This window comes from Capra hircus, chromosome 14, assembly GCF_001704415.2.
Source record: "Capra hircus breed San Clemente chromosome 14, ASM170441v1, whole genome shotgun sequence".
In the NCBI taxonomy this organism is placed as follows: Eukaryota; Metazoa; Chordata; class Mammalia; order Artiodactyla; family Bovidae; genus Capra; species Capra hircus.
This window is the reverse complement of record NC_030821.1, coordinates 67008015-67025096: the sequence shown is the minus strand read 5'-3', so window position 1 is coordinate 67025096 and position 17082 is coordinate 67008015. Positions and strand designations below refer to the sequence as shown.

At 41.3% G+C, this 17082-nt stretch overlaps 1 protein-coding gene across 2 annotated transcripts in view; it reads right to left on the bottom strand.

Annotated features, from left to right (window-relative positions):
• Positions 1-17082, bottom strand: part of NSMCE2 (NSE2/MMS21 homolog, SMC5-SMC6 complex SUMO ligase) — a 231119-nt gene that overhangs the window by 155312 nt on the left and 58725 nt on the right. The window lies entirely within an intron of this gene.

Sequence of the window (17082 nt, the reverse complement as noted above, 5' to 3'; positions counted from 1 at the left end):
CAGCAAATACCTTCTCTGGAAACTTGATGCTGCACTTGGCATAGCTATCCACTGCAAAGAGAACTTACTGTACTCCAGCTCTTAAAATGAGAGCCTGGAAAATATTAAACTCATTATCTGTTTAAATCAATGCAATAAATAGGAATCAATTCTATTTTTTAATGGTTTCTTGCATTGTTTGTATTCTCAAGATAAAGAGATACAGAATCCCAAATGAGGAAAGAAAAAAGCCATTCTTTGAGCTGTAAGTAGACCATAAGTGTTACCTAGTCTGAAATAAGTAAGGATGGCCCTCTTTTCCTAAGACAAACATAAAAATACCTCCAAGAAGTCTGAGGGATCTATTAGAGCCTTAGCCCATCCTTTTCCTAAGGATAAACTGCCTGGGTACAAGACTTAAAACCTGAGTTTTAAGTCACTGGGTGTACTAGTCTGGTAAGACTGTCATAGCAAAGTAACACAAACTAGATGGCTTAAACCACAGAAATGTATTTTCTCATAGCTCTGGAGTCTAGGAATCTGAGACCAAGGTGACAGCAGGGTTGGTTTGTAGAAGGCCATCTTCTCCCTGTGACACAGTCTTCTCTCGTACGTTGTCTGTGTCCAAATATTCTTCTCTTGAAAGGACACCAGTCACCACATTAAAAGGAAGCACCCCAATGACCTCATTTTACCTTTGATTATCTCTTTAAAGACTCTATGTCCAAACACATTCTGAGATACTAGAGGTTAGGCCTTCAGCATATGAATGTTGGGAGAATACAATTCAGTTCATACACTGGGTTAAAGGAATTTTAAGAGAGAAACTAACTGAGAAGTAAACTTAGCAGACACTGTAGTTAACAGAATGGGAATTTAATATTGTCCTGGAAAGAAAAGGTCATGTTTTTAAGCAGCACCCACTTATCAAGTGAGTGGCTTCTCTGTGTAGCTAAACAGGAGAGAAGAACAGAAAAGCTGATCAGGAGTAGGTGGTGAACAGCTTTGGGAGCCAGGCTATGAAAGTGAGGTTTGATTTGATAGGCAGCAGGGAAAGACATTAAAATACTCTAATGAATAAAGTGATAATACCATGAAAATTTTCTTTCTTTAAAAAAAAAAAGATTGCTGTAGTTAAAGCATCGAGGATGCATTAAGACAGGAAACGAAAAAGAAGTTACTGAACTATGCTAACTAATGGCAGAGGGGCTGGCAACTTGATCAAATTCTATTGCTATTTTTGAAGCAGAATTACTGAGTCATTTTGTGAGAGGAAGACATGAAACTGATGCTGTCTTTAAGATTTTTAATATGAGCAACTAATTAAATAAAATTTTCTTGAGGAAAGAGAGGGCAATCCTGAACGTCTGGACAACATCTAAGTGGAAAGATCTAGTAAGCAGCTGGAGAGACATTTAAAATGAGAGCATGTGAAGGAAAAGAAGAGAAATGCAAAAGGAATTCTTTAAAAAAAAAAAAAGTGAAGAAGAGAACCAGGAGTTAAGGCAAGTCCAAGAAGAAAAGAAAAGAAGAGAATTTCCTTAAGAGATGCTTGTCCTTTGGAAAAAATGATGCAGGAGAGCTCGAGTAAGATAAGGGCTAAAAAGAAGCCACTGGATTTAATTACCAGGCACTGGTACACTGCACTGGAACTACTTATCTGTTTCAACCTACTAGCCTGCAAAGCTTCTCTCAGACAAGGATCATTTCATGGTGCCCAATATACCATCTATGTTACAGCAGCTGCTCAAATGACGCTGATGAACTAGTGAATTACAGAGACGGCAAATTCTACTCTAGTGATGTAAGAAGAGGGACTAAGGGGGTACTGTATGAGCAAGTGAATCAAGTTTGGCAGCAAGGGAAGGAGAAAGAGATGGGAAGCAGATCATGGGAAAGAGAGAGCAAAGGACACTTGTTTATTCGTAGAGTGGTCAACAGTAGCTTGAAGTGAAGTTGACATGATCGCTGAGAAAGAACATGGACCCCAAGATCAGACAGGTCTGGGTCCCTAAGTTGTGGATTTGCAGACAATCCTTCTAGGCCTTGGGTCTATCTCACTTCTTAATTGGAAATCAGGAAGGCCGTCAATGCCATGAAGACTTAAATATGCCACGTTTGTGTTTAACTTTGGAGCACAGAACATATTAATTTTTTTTTATTCTTTCCTTCCAACTTTAGCATAGAGTCTTCAACATGTTTGCGGACTGAGAAGGAACCAGTGAGGGAACATAAATCAGAAACACTGAGAGAAAGCAAGTAACGGATTTCATTTGAGGAAATCCTTCAAGTACTAGGGGCTTCCCTGGTGACTCAACTGGTAAAGAACCCACCCACAATGCAGAAGACCTCGGTTCAACCCCTGGATTGGGGAAATCCCCTAGAGAAGGGGACCGCTACCTACTCCAGTATTCTGGCCTGGAGAATTCCATGGACTGTATTCCATGGGGTCGCAAAGAGTCAGACACGACTGAGCAACTTTCACTTCACTTCAAGTACTAGGGCAAAAACTAGAGAGAGAAGAAGACCATCTGCAGAAGCACAGGAGTCTTTACCAGGGGTCCTAACTGCCCACAGGGCTGCACATGCACGGAACTGAGGAAACCCCCAAGAAGCTCAGGACAACAGGGAGTGGTGAGCACCGTGCAGAAGCAGCCAGCAGCAGCCCCAGGGGAGACGAAGCCGCCCCACAGCTCTGGGGGACCACTGCCAAGTGACAGCAAGTACAGGTTTCTAAGGAAAAGGTACAAATCTAGACTTCTGTGAGATCTTTTTTTCTTCTGGTCTTTAAAACAACATATAGACCAAACAATACATTATCAGCCTGAAGCCAGGAATTTGAAACCTAACCTAACCTTATTAATGCAAACAAGATGTCAATATTTTGGACACAAAAAAGCAAAGTACTACTGTGATCCACCATCTTTGGGGGTCAAGTGCAATCCCCAGACATCTACTTTAGGGATGAAATATGGTCCTTTCAAACAGGACAGAGAACAACAGGGAAAGGAGAGTGTGGGGAAGAGAGGGGAAAGTAAAGGATTCCATTCTGACATGCTAATCCCAAGTATTAATGAAAACCTTGGGCTCTAGACTAGAGATTAAAAATGAGGCTCTTCTGCTAACTGAATGACATTAGAAAAGTTACTAAATGCATCTAACCTTAGCTTCCTCACTTGTAGACAGAAAATAATAACAGGATTTCCCTCCTGATGTTGTGGACAGGAATAGCTAAGATGAAGCAACACAGCTCTGGTGAGCTATTTGTCATAGAGAACAGTCAGTGAGGCGTAGGTGTTATTGTTGTGATTATCACTATATGTATCTCCAGGGTAGCTGGATACCCAGGCCTGCAACTCCACAGACTGACATGAACACCCACACAGAGAAATCAGGGCATGGATTTTAATGGAAACCTGGAAATGAATGGGATTACCAAGGAGAGGAAATACAGAAACCAAAAAAAAAAAAGAGTAAGGCAAGAACTCTGGAGAATACTGAATTTATGGGGAAGTTTGAAGGATCAAGAAATAAAAAGTGCAAGAATTAACAGGACAACCAAAAGACAATGTCCCAAAAGTCTAGGATGTTTCAAGATCTGTCAAATGCTGCACAGAAGTCAAGTTAAAGAAGGACTGAGAAGTGTCCACTGGATTCAGTGACTGGGTCACTGGGGACTTTAGCAAGAGCCAGATATGCACAAAGTGCTGACTTCAAAATACACAGATTTTTGTTGAATGAATTGTTTCAAAATAATGGAGCAGTGAAGACAATGAAGACAAAACACATGTTGCCGAATCTTCCAGAGACTCTCCAACTAACTGCTCAGTTTGAGATCAAAAGCACTTGAGAACGTCTAGCTACATTTAATTGGAACTCAACAATCCTGTGACTTTAGTATTTGTCTTATGTCAGCCAGGGAAGGCAATTAAGGAGCTGACTGTAACAATGAAGTCAGATCTCTGGTGGCTTGTCCCTATGAACAGAGGCTCGTTGTTTCAGAAAAAGAAATAAAGGTAGGAACAAAAGGAAAGCTCGTGGTCTTTACCCATACTGAAACTACATGTTATTTTCAGCATGCTTTAAACTAAAATTTATAATATTTATATGATGACCACACACTTCATTTCTTTCAAACAATATTGTACACATATGCAATTACTCAGTGTGTCACTTTATTGCCACAGGACAAAGTCAAGGTCTCCTCCTCCAATCATTCATTATTGCCTTATAGCTATTACTTCATCGGGAGAGAAGATCACAGGAGTGAAGGATATTAATGGGCTGAGTCATTCACACACTTTTGAATCATGGGAGAATCTAGTATAAAATTAGTCATTCTTGTAACTGAACCAAGACTCAAGATGGATTTACTCTCTCCAAAACAGCCACTGTTAGATGTTTGGCTCCCAAAAGAACATATACCTAATGATTTATATTTTGGATATCACACAGCCTTGACAAGTTTATTATGGGTACACAGTGGTGATAAGCAATATGCTTTGTGTTCTGCTCAGTATGCTAAGTATCCCAAGTTCCAATCCATGATCTAAGGCTGTGGGACCTACTTTCATGCTGGGAATCCAGGGAGAACTGTCTCAACTGGTCCTAGAACATTCATTCAACAATATTTACAGAGTCCCAACTGGATCCCAAGCAGCATAATGCACTTAGCATAATTGCTGAGACATTTATGGAGGTTGGCCCAAACTTACGACACACCACCAACCCAACTGGTCATGCACTGGGTAAATTTATATAGGTCAACACTGTCTCCACCCATATATAGCAAAAAAGCTTGCAGAAGTTTTCACTGAAAGGCATGTCCAGGCTACAAATCACTATGCTTTCACTGACTATAACCTAACTGCAATGGAGACACATATTTTCTAGAGACTTTACTATACTGTACATGACCTTTAAAAAAAAAAAATAGGACAAAAACACATATGTCACACACACTAATGATGACCAGCATGGATTATACCCTTCATCTCAGGCCAGTTTCTGTTGTCAATTGCACAATCTGCACTGAACTCTGTTGGACTCAATTATTTGCAGTTGAGTGAGTTTCCTAGTGCCATTATTTAGTTTGACTCTTGACAGAAACACTTAAGAGGAAAGGAACACTTCCTTGTTGAACGTTATGACACACTGAATGGACGTCTCAGTTTGCCCAGCTGTTGTAATACACCATTATTGGACATGGAAACATCTTTCCCTCTTCAAGCCTTTCAGAAAAATTTTGAAAACGAATAAATTCAAACCTGTGGGAAAGTGCCATTGGTCTGGTTCTAATGGACACGTCCTATTGGAATAGACAGTTGTCCCACAGGTGGCAGCTGAATGAGGCAACCTCATCTATGTACATCTGTTACTAAACATTTCTGCTGTTGAAAATTACTCTGATCATTCCTCATGGCACCAATCCCACTATAAGACTATGACCAACAGGAATGACATATTTGTTACAGGACTCCAATATGGTTGGGGGTGGGGGGAGACGGGTAAAGGAACCAAACTGCTGATTTGCCTTCCGGGCTTTGTTGTTGTTTGCTGTATTTTCTTCTCTATTTTCCTTTTCTTTGTTTCTTCGGCAGAACTTATAGAAATAACCATTATTTACCTATTCTATTTATTCACCCATTCAATAAATACTTACCAAATGCCTACTGCATGCAGGCACTGTGCTAGGCACTGAAGATTCCATAGTAAACAGACTAACCTGGTCTCTGTTGGTCTCTTGGGATTTGGGGTACAGTGGAGGAAAACAGTACTATTCAAAGAGTCAAATATACTATCATCAGCTGTGAGAAGTGCTGTGAAGGAAATGTATTAGATGCTAGGAGAGCATGCAACAACATAAATGCCGAGAACATCATTTCACAGGCAATCTTTTTATGTACTGCTCAATTACAAACACAGGTCAGGCTGAGGGGAGAGTGAGATGAGGATTTTTACTGTTGTTATTAACAAACACATTGCAACTGCACAAAACCTTTCATCTGAGTGGTTCAAAGCCTTCTATGCACAAGTATCATTATCCCAATTTGACAGATGTGAGAAATGGGCAGTTTACAGTGATTAAGCGTCTTGCCCAAGGTCATACTGAGTCAGTGACAAATGACTGCAACTCATTCAAACCTCCTTTCAACTTAATTTTGCTTTGCATGTGCCTCTAAGTGCCAACTCAAAATGAACTTTCATAACTCATCCGAACTTTATGAAAACATACTTGATTTCAGGCAGATATCCTTCACCTTCAGTGGCCATTTGTTAGTTTTCATATGAAGACATTTATTCTGAATTTAATAAAATTGCATTCCTATCCACTAAGCCTCTGTCAAAATCTACAGAATTATTCAATGCCTTATTTATCGCTACCGTATCTCACTCAAGATTTTAGAATAAAAAAAGGACAGCAATGGGTTGATGCCAATGGGATATACTGGGTTTCCCAAGTACCCCATTATCCAGAAAGATGAGATGATCTCCTAAAAATGCTAGATCGTCTGCTGAAGATCCAGTGCCAGTGCTGCTGGGGAAGCAACACCCCATGAGGTTGATGTCCCCCAGCATGCGGGTAACCAGTGAATAATACATGAGAGGATTTCTCCAATAGCCAGAACACCAACCAAGGGACAAAAGTTGAATTAGCTGTGAATCTTCCCCTCCCTCACTTACACCTAACAACCAACTTGCATTTTTTTTTCTGCCATGATTGCAACTCAAGTTCTACAGGTCTAACAGTCTTAGTATCCAAGAGAAGACTGATTTTACCCAGGGACTCAACAATGCCTTCAGTGATTTTGGGAGCTTAAACAGCAACCTAGCAATTCTGAGCTTCTCATGACACTGACCAGAGAGACAAAAATTGAGGTTACAGAATTGGTTGGGGCAATGAACCTTAACTACCAAGGGTAAACAGGATTACTGCTACCAAGTGAGGAAAAGGAGGTGTGTGTCTGGAACCTGGACTACCTCCTACGTTTACCACATCATTATCTAAAGATAATGAGAGTCAAAAGCAACTCCATACAGACAGGATCACCAAGAACACATATACCCCAGTAACTGCTGTTGTAGTCAGGTAAAAACCTACATCATTTGAGAGTCTATTGAGGGCAAAGAGAATATACAACAGGTACTAGAGAAGGGAGTTAAAATACCAACTATGGGTTCAGGATCAATAGCAAAAGCTAAGTATCCATATTTCTTCCTTGGTCTGACATGTACAAATTTGTGTTTCTAACTAATTTCTTCCTTTCTTTTCCTGCTCCTATTTTACAAAAAGTAAGCTGGTGGCTCCAGAGAAAGCGATGGCACCCCACTGCAGTACTCTTGCCTGGAAAATCCCATGGACAGAGGAGCCTGGTAGGCTGCAGTCTATGGGGTCGCGAAGAGTCAGACACGACTGAAGCAACTTAGTAGCTTATCCAGCTGGTGGCTCACTAGTTACAAAGGACCATAATGGAACAGAAGGCATGTAAAGTGTGTCCCAAATATCCTAGATTTGGAAACAGACACTTAAGATGTTGTATGGGGGAAAGACAGAGCATATTTTTCACTTTTATCAGAGAGCTGCAACATGCTAGAATGGAGCAATTTCCTATTGTTGCACTGTTAGCAAGTTTAAGTCTGGAAGGGAAGTGCATACAGAGGCTGAGCGGCCAAGCTCACTGGTTGAGAATATAGGAACCTTTCCTTTGTTTGGGGAATTTTCCACTTTATGAGTGATACCTCACTAGGGCAGGAAACAGAAATTCACTTTCTCAACTTCCATGCAAGAAGAACACAGACATGTCAGCTTGACCCCTGGCCTGCGGGACTTCTGTTATTGACACTGACACAAAGGAGGTACCAGCAGAGCCCCTGCAACCAGATTACCCAAGGATTTAACATTTAAATCCCAGCTCTGCTTCAGACAAGCTGTGAAGTCTTAGGCAACCTCTGAGAAACCTGATCTCCTCATCTCTAACTCTACAAAAGTCTCTGCATTGTCATGAATACTAAATGAATTAATGCATTTAAAGACTGTAGGGCTTTGGAATTCAAATAAAGTAGCTACTAGCTACATGTGGTTATTAAAATCTAAATTATTTAAAATTAAATACAATTAAAAATTAATGAGGTTGATGCAAAAGTAATTACAGTTTTGGACTGTGAATTTTAAATCATGTAACTAGGCTCAAATACATCTTTATTAACCAAAATAGGAACCATTATAGTCAACACACTTTTGCCAATGAGAAATAAGTTAGTCTATTCCTGTAACATAAAAATCTCTGCTTCGGGATTTGACAAACTCTTGGAAAGCATTTTCTGCATCCTGCTGGTTGCAGAAGTGTTTTCCCTGCAAAAAGTTGTTGAGATGCTTGAAGAAGTAGTAGCCAGTTGGTAAGAAGTCAGTGAATATGGAGGATGAGGCAAAACTTCAAGCATGATTCATTCAATTTTTGAAGAACTGGTTGTGCGACATGCATTGGGCATTGTTGTGGAGAATAGGGCTCTTTCTGTTGACCAATGCCAGCTGCAGGCATTGCAGTTTTCAGTACATGTCATCGATTTGCTAAGCATACTTCTCAGATGTACTGGTTTCACTAGGGTTCAGACCAGCCACATACCACCAAACAGTGACCATGATCTTTTTTGGTGCAAGTTTAGCTTTGGGAAGTGCTTTGGAGCTCCTTCTTGGTTCAACCACTGAGCTGGTCATCACTGGCCCACTTTCATCACACATCACAATCTGATCGAGAAATGGTTCACTGTTGTTGCATAGAATAAGAGAAGACACTACAAAACGAGATTTTTAAAAAAATTTCCAGTCAGTTCATGAGGTACCACTTATTGAGCTTTTTCACCTTTCCAATTTGCTTCAAAGGCCAAAAGACTGTAGAATGGTCAACACTGAGTTCTTCGGCAAATTCCACGTAGTTGTAAGAGGATCAGCTTCGATGACAGCTCACAATAGTTGTTTTTACCTTCTGATGGCTGGCCACTATGCTCCTCATCTTCAAGGCTCCATCTCCTTGAGCCAAACTTCTTGAACCACCACTGCACTGTATGTTCGTTAGCTATTTCTGGGCCAAACGTGTTGTTGATGTTGCGAGTTGTCTCCGCTGCTTTCCCACCCATTTTGAACTAAATAGAAAACTGTTCCAATACGCTTTTTGTCTAACATCATTTCGTAGTCCAAAATAAATATAAAATAAGCAGCAAGTAATAAGTTATTTGCAAAAAAACCCCAAAACATAAAAATGAGAAATGCACGTTAAAATGATATATAACATAACTACATTTATTCAGAATATATTCCAATATCAAATGGCAAATTTCAACAGTGCAAAAACTGCAATTACTTCTATACCAACCTAATAGTTCTTCAGTCACGCTGTCATATTTCAAGAGCTCAAAAGCCACAGGTAGTGGCTACCTTTCTATAGTGCTTAAAGAGAACACTTCCTTTACTGCAGAAAGTTCTACTGAAAAGCGCTGACTCACAGAATTATTCCTGGCACTCAGTAAGCACTATTATTATTAACTAGTACTGTCACCTTTGTTATTATTTTACATTACATCCCCAGAACTTCTTCGTCTCACATCTAGAAGTTTGTACTTTTTGAGTACTTTCACCCGATCCCCCTCCTTCATCCCTTCCCCTCAAGTCTGGCAACCACATTATCATTACTGTCACAAGAGCAAGTTTAAGACACAGTTGAATTTAAAACCTGGTGGACATGCAATTAAATGAGGTCTTCTGACAAGAATCAGCAGAGTATCAGTTGCAACAATTTCTCTCAATTTATAGCTTATTATGGGCAAGGTATTGAGCTAAGCACTTCACAGAGCTATTTTATTTTATCTTCCTAAACAAATAAACAACCTGAGAAGTAAGAACATCCATATATTACAGATTGGGAAGTTGAGGCCAAGGAGTGGTATAACTACGAACACTCAAAATGCTCATCAGTATGGGATGTGTGATTGCCAGGTCTGCAAAACTCCTAAATCCATGACAACTTCAGTTTCATTTCCCTACAGATTTACTGAGTATCCACTAGGGGCTAAGCACTACATAAATGCTGGGAATACAGTGGAAACAAAAGAGACCAAGACTCTCCCCTCATGGACTCCGAGTTCTAATTAAGAACAGTCAGAAAAGATATAATTAGCCGGATGGTAATAAGTGCTATGGAGAACAGTTAAACAGGGTGGGTGAGCTCCTCTATGATGGATGGTTACGGAAGGCCTCACTGAAAAGATGACCTCTGAGCAGAGACCTGATAAAAATTTAAAAGGGCAGGGGGGAGTAGAAGGAGATAGAATCAGAAGTGAAGATGGAGTTGTGGGGTGGGGGCAGACCAGGGAGGCCAATGCGTGGCCTTTAGCCCCTGCTTGGAGAAAGATGGGAAGGACTGAGCAGAGGACTGAGAAGATCCGGTTTCCCTTTTTAAAGGATCACTCTGGGGCTTTCTTGGTGGCTCAGACAGTAAAGCGTCTACCTGCAATGTGGGAGACCAGGGTTCAATCCCTGTGTTGGGAAGATCCTCTGGAGAAGGAAATGGCAACCCACTCCAGTATTCTTGCCTGGAAAATCTCATGGATGGAGCCTGGTAGGCTACAGTCCATGGGGTCGCACAGAGTCGGACACGACTGAGCGACTTCACTTTACTTCACTTCCGGCTACTGTGATGAGATCAGGTTTGAGGGGAGGAAGGGCTGCAGCAGGAGACCACTTAGAAGCAGACCAGTCAGTAGGCGTCCGCTGGCCCAGGAGACAGTGGCCCAGACCAGGGTGGCAGCAGAAGCAGCAACAGGCGGTCAGATTCTAACCGTATTCTGAAGGCAGAGAAACAGGGTTTATTGATGAAGCCTGCAGATGCGGGCTGTGAAACATTAACGAACTGAGGACAACTCTGGGTTTGGCCTGACTAGATGAAATGATACAGATGCCATTTCCTGAGAAGGGGAAGTTGGGAAGAACAGCTGGTTTTGGAGGAAAAAACAACCAACCAACCAAGAGTTTAGTTTTAGAAAGTTAAATGTGAAATGCCTATGGGAATGAAATGAAGTGGGGATGAAAAGGAGACAGTTGTGCGTCCGAGACATGGTTTTGGAGAAAAGATAGGGTTATAGCTATAAACACTATGAAAGATGACTAAGTGTGTGGTATTATGAGAACACAAGATACATCTGGCGGACAGAGGCTGGGTGATGTCAGGGAGGGCCGTGAAGAAGGAGCCAGACGAAGTTTATGAAGGGCAGGAAGGCAACAGTGATCTGAAAGGGAGAGAGCACCTCTACCAGAAAGAATAATGTGTACTCAGCCCAGAAGCAAGAGAACATTCCTAGAACTAGCATAAAAGAATGGTAAAAAAATGAGGCTACCAAGTTAAGCAGGGGTATATGAATTTAATCCTGAGGGTAATCAGGAATAACTGAAAAAGGCAGGTAAAATAATCAAATCTGCAATTTAGACAGAGTTCTTGAGCTACTAGATAGGAAGCAATATCTGTTGTGTTGTTCAGTCGCCAAGCTGTGTCTGCCTCTTTGTGACCCCATGGACTACAGCCTGCCAGGCCCCTCTACCCGTGGGATTTCCCAGGCAAGAATACTGGAGTGGGTTGCCATTTCCTTCTCCAGGGGATCTTCCCAACAAAGGGACCAAACCTGTGTCTCCTTCACTGGCAGGTGGTTCTTTACCACTGAGCCACCTGGCAAGCCCAGAAAGCACGTTAGAAGAGAACAAAACTCTCTGCAGAAAACTCTCCATGGTAGACTAGAGATTATGAAAATGGTGATGAAAATCATTTGCGAGTCAGTAAATGCTGGTGATGGAATGAGCGCTATGAGGAAGTAGGAGTGAGGATGATAATCAGGTTTCTGATGTGGGCCACTGGGGTAGACTGAAAGCAGAAAGACCAAACAGACGACGTGTGTGATTCTCAGCCATGTGATCTGGAATGGAAACAAGGATTTGGAACTCGGCAGCACAAAGATGGGCTTCCCAGGTGGTGCAGTAGTAGAGGACCTGCTTGCCAAAGCAGGAGACCAGAGAGCTATGGGTTTCATCCCCAGGTTGGGAAGATCCCCTGGAGGAGGAAATGCCAACCCACTCCAGTATTCTTGCCTGGAAAAACCCAGGAACAGAGGATTTTGGTGGGCTGCAGTCCATGGGGTCACGAAGAATTGGACCCAAATGAGTGCACAGACACAGCACAAAGACAGTAATTCAAGTTGAAAGCTCAGGAAGAGAGTGCAAAGGAGAGAGTCTAAGAACAGGTAGGAACACCAAGATTTCATGGCTGGAGAGGTAAAGCTGGGTCTACCAGGAGACTATGGAGGCGTGGCTGAAAGCAAGAAGAAACGTCAGACGTGTTGTCATGAAATTTAAGGGCACATAACAATTCAGGGAGGAGGGAGTCCTCCACAGTAGCAGAGTCAAAGTCAAAGAAGAGAACGACTGAACAATGTCCTCTGAATTTTTCACCAGGTGTGGAATCTTGGGCCATTTCTGCAATTCTTTCGGCCTCAGCATCCTCCTCTATGCAAGAATGTTAAAGTTCCCACTGTACCCAGTGTTTTTGAGGATACACGGTGATGCAGCCCAAGTACTTCGTAGTACACTGTCAGACATACGAGGCACTTAAAAAGATGCTCTATTCTCAGTGCCCCCCATCTCATGGGATGTCAGACAGGTCAAGGTAACAAGGAGAAAAGGGGCTGAAAGCACAAAACCACTTGGAACCAATGGCCTGGGAGCACACGATGCATTCTGAAAATTAGCAATGGAGAGGTGAAACAAACTACAGACTTTGTCCTTTTCTTCCTCCCCTCCCCCAAGGTTCCCTTTCTCCCCACTTAAATGCAGTTTATAATGCAGAAATTCTCCAGGGCCTGTCAAAGGAACCTTCTAAGCATATCTTGGGCTTCTCAGATGGCTCAGCGGGTAAAGAACCTGTCTGCAGTGCAGGAGATGCAGGAGTCACAAGTTTGAGTCCCAGGTCAGGAGATCCCCTGGAGGAGGGCATGGCAACCGACTCCAATCTTCTTGCCTGGAGAATCCCATGGACAGAGGAGCCTGGTGGGCTACAGTCCACAGGGTCAGAGGGAGTCAGACACGAATGAAATGACTGAGTACGCACGAACAAGCATATCTTAGTAATCACACAAAAAACTGTGTCAGTAAGATATTTACCACAGTCGTCATAAGTTGGTGATACAGATGTTATGTTAAGAAGGGCAGCTTAAACTCAGGAGCAGTCCCCAAATAAATATTCTGTAGAAACCAAATCTATCGACCAGTTATTTCAAAATTTTTTCCAACAGTTTTTAACACGATAACCCAGGTAATGTTTATCAAATGAAACATTCTAACTACATGATTAAGGAGACCTTTGGACAACCAAACTTACTTTCAGGTTAGTTTCGACACTGACGAAATGATAGCCATCAAGAAGTTTCCCAGATGGCATAGACTTTCCTGTCAAGGATTAATGCCCTCACCTCCTCAAGGACAAGGAGGCAGGTGAACTGGGAAAACTATATACAACTAGCTTGCTTTTCTAATGGAAAAAATACAGTGCTTTACAAAAACAAATACCACTGATTTTTTTTTTCATATCTAAACTATTTCCATCCTTCTAGCATAATTTCTTTCAAAGCCTCTTTGCTTTAGGAATTTTCTCAATGAAGTTCTCAATGCACAAAACCTATATTATAGTCCCTTCCCTATCTGCTTATTTTTGTGTTGTTGTTGTTAAGTCTTAGATTTATCTCAGATTTTTTGCAACTCCATAAACTGTAACCTGCTAGGCTCCTCTGTTCATGGGATTTCCCAAGCAAGGATACTGGAGCAGGTTGCCATTTCCTCCTCCAGGGGATCTACCCAACCCAAGGATCAAACCTTTGTCTTCTGCATTGGCAGGCGAATTCTTTACTGCTGAGCCACCTGGGAAGCCTCATTATTTTGTGTTATATCCAACAAAATCAAGGCTCCAAAGAAAGTTCTAACGGGGAACCTGATTTTTTTACACTCACTTAGATAAACTTTTCCATTCAACTCAGCAGCGGTTGGTGATACAGAAGCTTATCCTGCTTTAGAATCTGAACAATGAAAGAAGTTATTTCTTGCTCCAGTCTGTATGCGTGCGTGCATGTGAAGGGGAGATGCTAGGGGGAGGGACATACACACGTGGTGCTCTCTCTCCTGATGAAAGGAAAAGATCCGGGAGGACACAGGAACAATGCTCAGTATCATGGAACATTCGAGACCAGAAAGACCAGCCTTCACCACCGAGGCCACTGGAGAGTGCCCCCAGCCACTACATGGCTGCTGATCTAAGGATGGTAAGGACTTCCTGCTCATGTTCCATGTCTTTCCTGGGTCCTCCAGTCACCCTCCATGAACTAGAAGATCTGAATAACCAAAGGAACAAATTTACCATTTCTGTTTTAACCATACAGAAAGAGACACACTCATTATTCTTTCCTCTGTTCTTGCCAAGCATCCATCAGAAAGAAAACCTAGTTCATGTAACTATAGGGTCTGAAAAAGCAGCAAAACATCTATTTTGTGAACACTACATTAAAAAAAAAATCCATAAGTTATCTTCTAACATTCTGATAGACAGTAAGTCTGATTTCAGGTCCCTTGTCTTTATATCATACCATGTGTCTATAGCACAGAATAAGGGTAATTCAAGGATATCCGGCTGGCTGTTTCTCTCATTTATAGCTTATCCAACACAACAAAGACCGTGGAATTATGAATAATCCAGTGGCTCATTAAGTGCCTTCTCCTTAGGTTGGTCCATTCAATCTCATCTAGAAGCCTATCAAATTCTCTGTTCTTGCTTTCTCTATAATTCATACAGCTTCCTGTTATTTGAAATGACTTCCTATCACTAAAGCTATCAAACTGAATTTCACCTTACATTTTGTCACTTATGAGAAAAATTTTCTGAGCACATGACAATGACTTCTAATTTAATCTAATGGAAAGCCACTGCACCACAAGCAAAATAATAAACAAAACAAAAATCAGTTAGGTGATTCATAGCATACAGAGCACTTTTTAGAATAATTTATATAATTTGATTCTCACTGCCCAGAGAGATTAAATAACTTCCTTGAACCAAACACCGAACAGGGGATAAAGCTAAAACTACTAGGTGGCTACCAAGTCTGAAAGCATACAATTTCATACAACTTACAATTTCATACTGTAAAGCATACAATACAATTTCATAACAGAGGATACCATTAAGCCATTTATTGTGTATTCACCTATTCACCTATGGCCACCCTGTAAAATCCAGATTCTCCAGCCATAGTCTGTTTTCCTTGACTCCCTGCACGTTTACTCTGAAGCACCCAAGAAGGAAGAAGTCAATGGAAAATACCATGTTTAAATTCTATGATATTTTAAACAAAATTATAAACTAGGTTTCATAGTCCATTCTCCAATTTAATTTCTCAACCACCTTGTGCATGGAGATTAAAAGAAGCAATTGGGACTTCCTTGGCGTGCCAGCGGTTGAGACTCTACGCTTCCACTTCGGGGACAGAGGTTCTTATTTCCCCAAATCAGAGGCAGGGAGGTGGGAGAAGAACTAAGATACTGGATGCTGTGTGATGTGGCCAAAAAATTTTTTTTTTTTTTAAAGCAGCAATTAACATTCTCTCATGAAGTCTCACTTCCTGTGAGGGCATGAAATTAAGTGCTTTATTGCATTTAATCTGTGCAAAAGCCCCATGAAGTATCATTATCCTCTTTCTTACAAATAAGAAAACTGAAGATTTTAGAGGATAAGTCAGAGGACCAATGTCACAGTTAGGTAGTGGAAGAGCAAGGATGAACCTGTATCTCCTGATTCCAACTGTGGTATTCTTTGCACTACCCCAGAGAGATATCCTTTACATGTTCCCTGAAATGCCACCTACTGACCATTTCTCTACCTTCTTCCATGCAGAGACTTCCCCCTCACTGCTTCTAAAATCTGATCATGAGTAAATCTGCAGTCTAAGCTGGCAAGAAGGAAAATGTTTCTCAATCTGAATTAACCAATACCACTTAAGAGTACTGCCTGGCACATAGCAAGCACTACAGAAATGTTAACTAGGCTTACTGTTACTATGGAAAGACTGAGTATCCCATCTTTTTAGTGTAACAGTTCCATATAACAATATTCCTGAAGCAGTTCTTGAATACTAACAGAATTCTTCCCCGCGCATGTCAAGGCAGTGTGAAGAGTCACTACTCATTTAGACTAAAATTTTACGTTTGGGAAATTTACAATAAGATGTGTGTAAGATCATAAACATATTTTATAACCAAAACTAGATAAAAACACTCCTACTCCCAAATGAAACTGAACTCAATGAAATACATCTGTCCTGAGGCACAGAGACGTCATGAAAAGAGCCCTGAATGACACATCAAAAAACCAAGGTTCAAGTCTCAACTCTTGAGACTGAGCATGTGACCTGAGCATGTCCCTTAACCCTGCGGAGGCTCAGAGTCCATCACATCCACCTTACCTAACTTGGAAGGTTTCTGTGGTCATTAAAGAGGGCAGGGATTCCAGAGGGTTCCTCACCCATTACCTGGGGCAAAATAAGTTGGCTTCAGACTCTTTTAGTCAAAGTGCCAGGGGACTGAAGAAAAGAAACCGATTATTTCTAAACCTGGTTTAAGTAAACCATCAACAGCCTGTAGACAAATATCAAATAACTGGGGAAGTCAGAAGAGAAGTTAATTTGCTTTCATCAACTAGGCTAAGTCCTCTAGAACATCTGAAACACCAAACTGACACCAAGAGCACAAATGGGTTTTGTTACAGTTTTACGGAAATTGGATTACAAAGAACTGTTTATGATTAAATCATTAAAAAAATTTGGCTAGCCTGGAAACCTAGCCACTGAATGTTCTATGGGAAAGAACTCTAAACACTGGGAATGTGTCTTATCTCTTTCAAGCTCCAACAGCTAACAGAGACTCCCTTCTGATCCTCTGAGGCAGATTCAGGAAGTCTCTTTCACTCTTAGGGCCTGTGGCCATTCAGATATGAGATGTCAGATGGGGACAGTCAGGATATAATA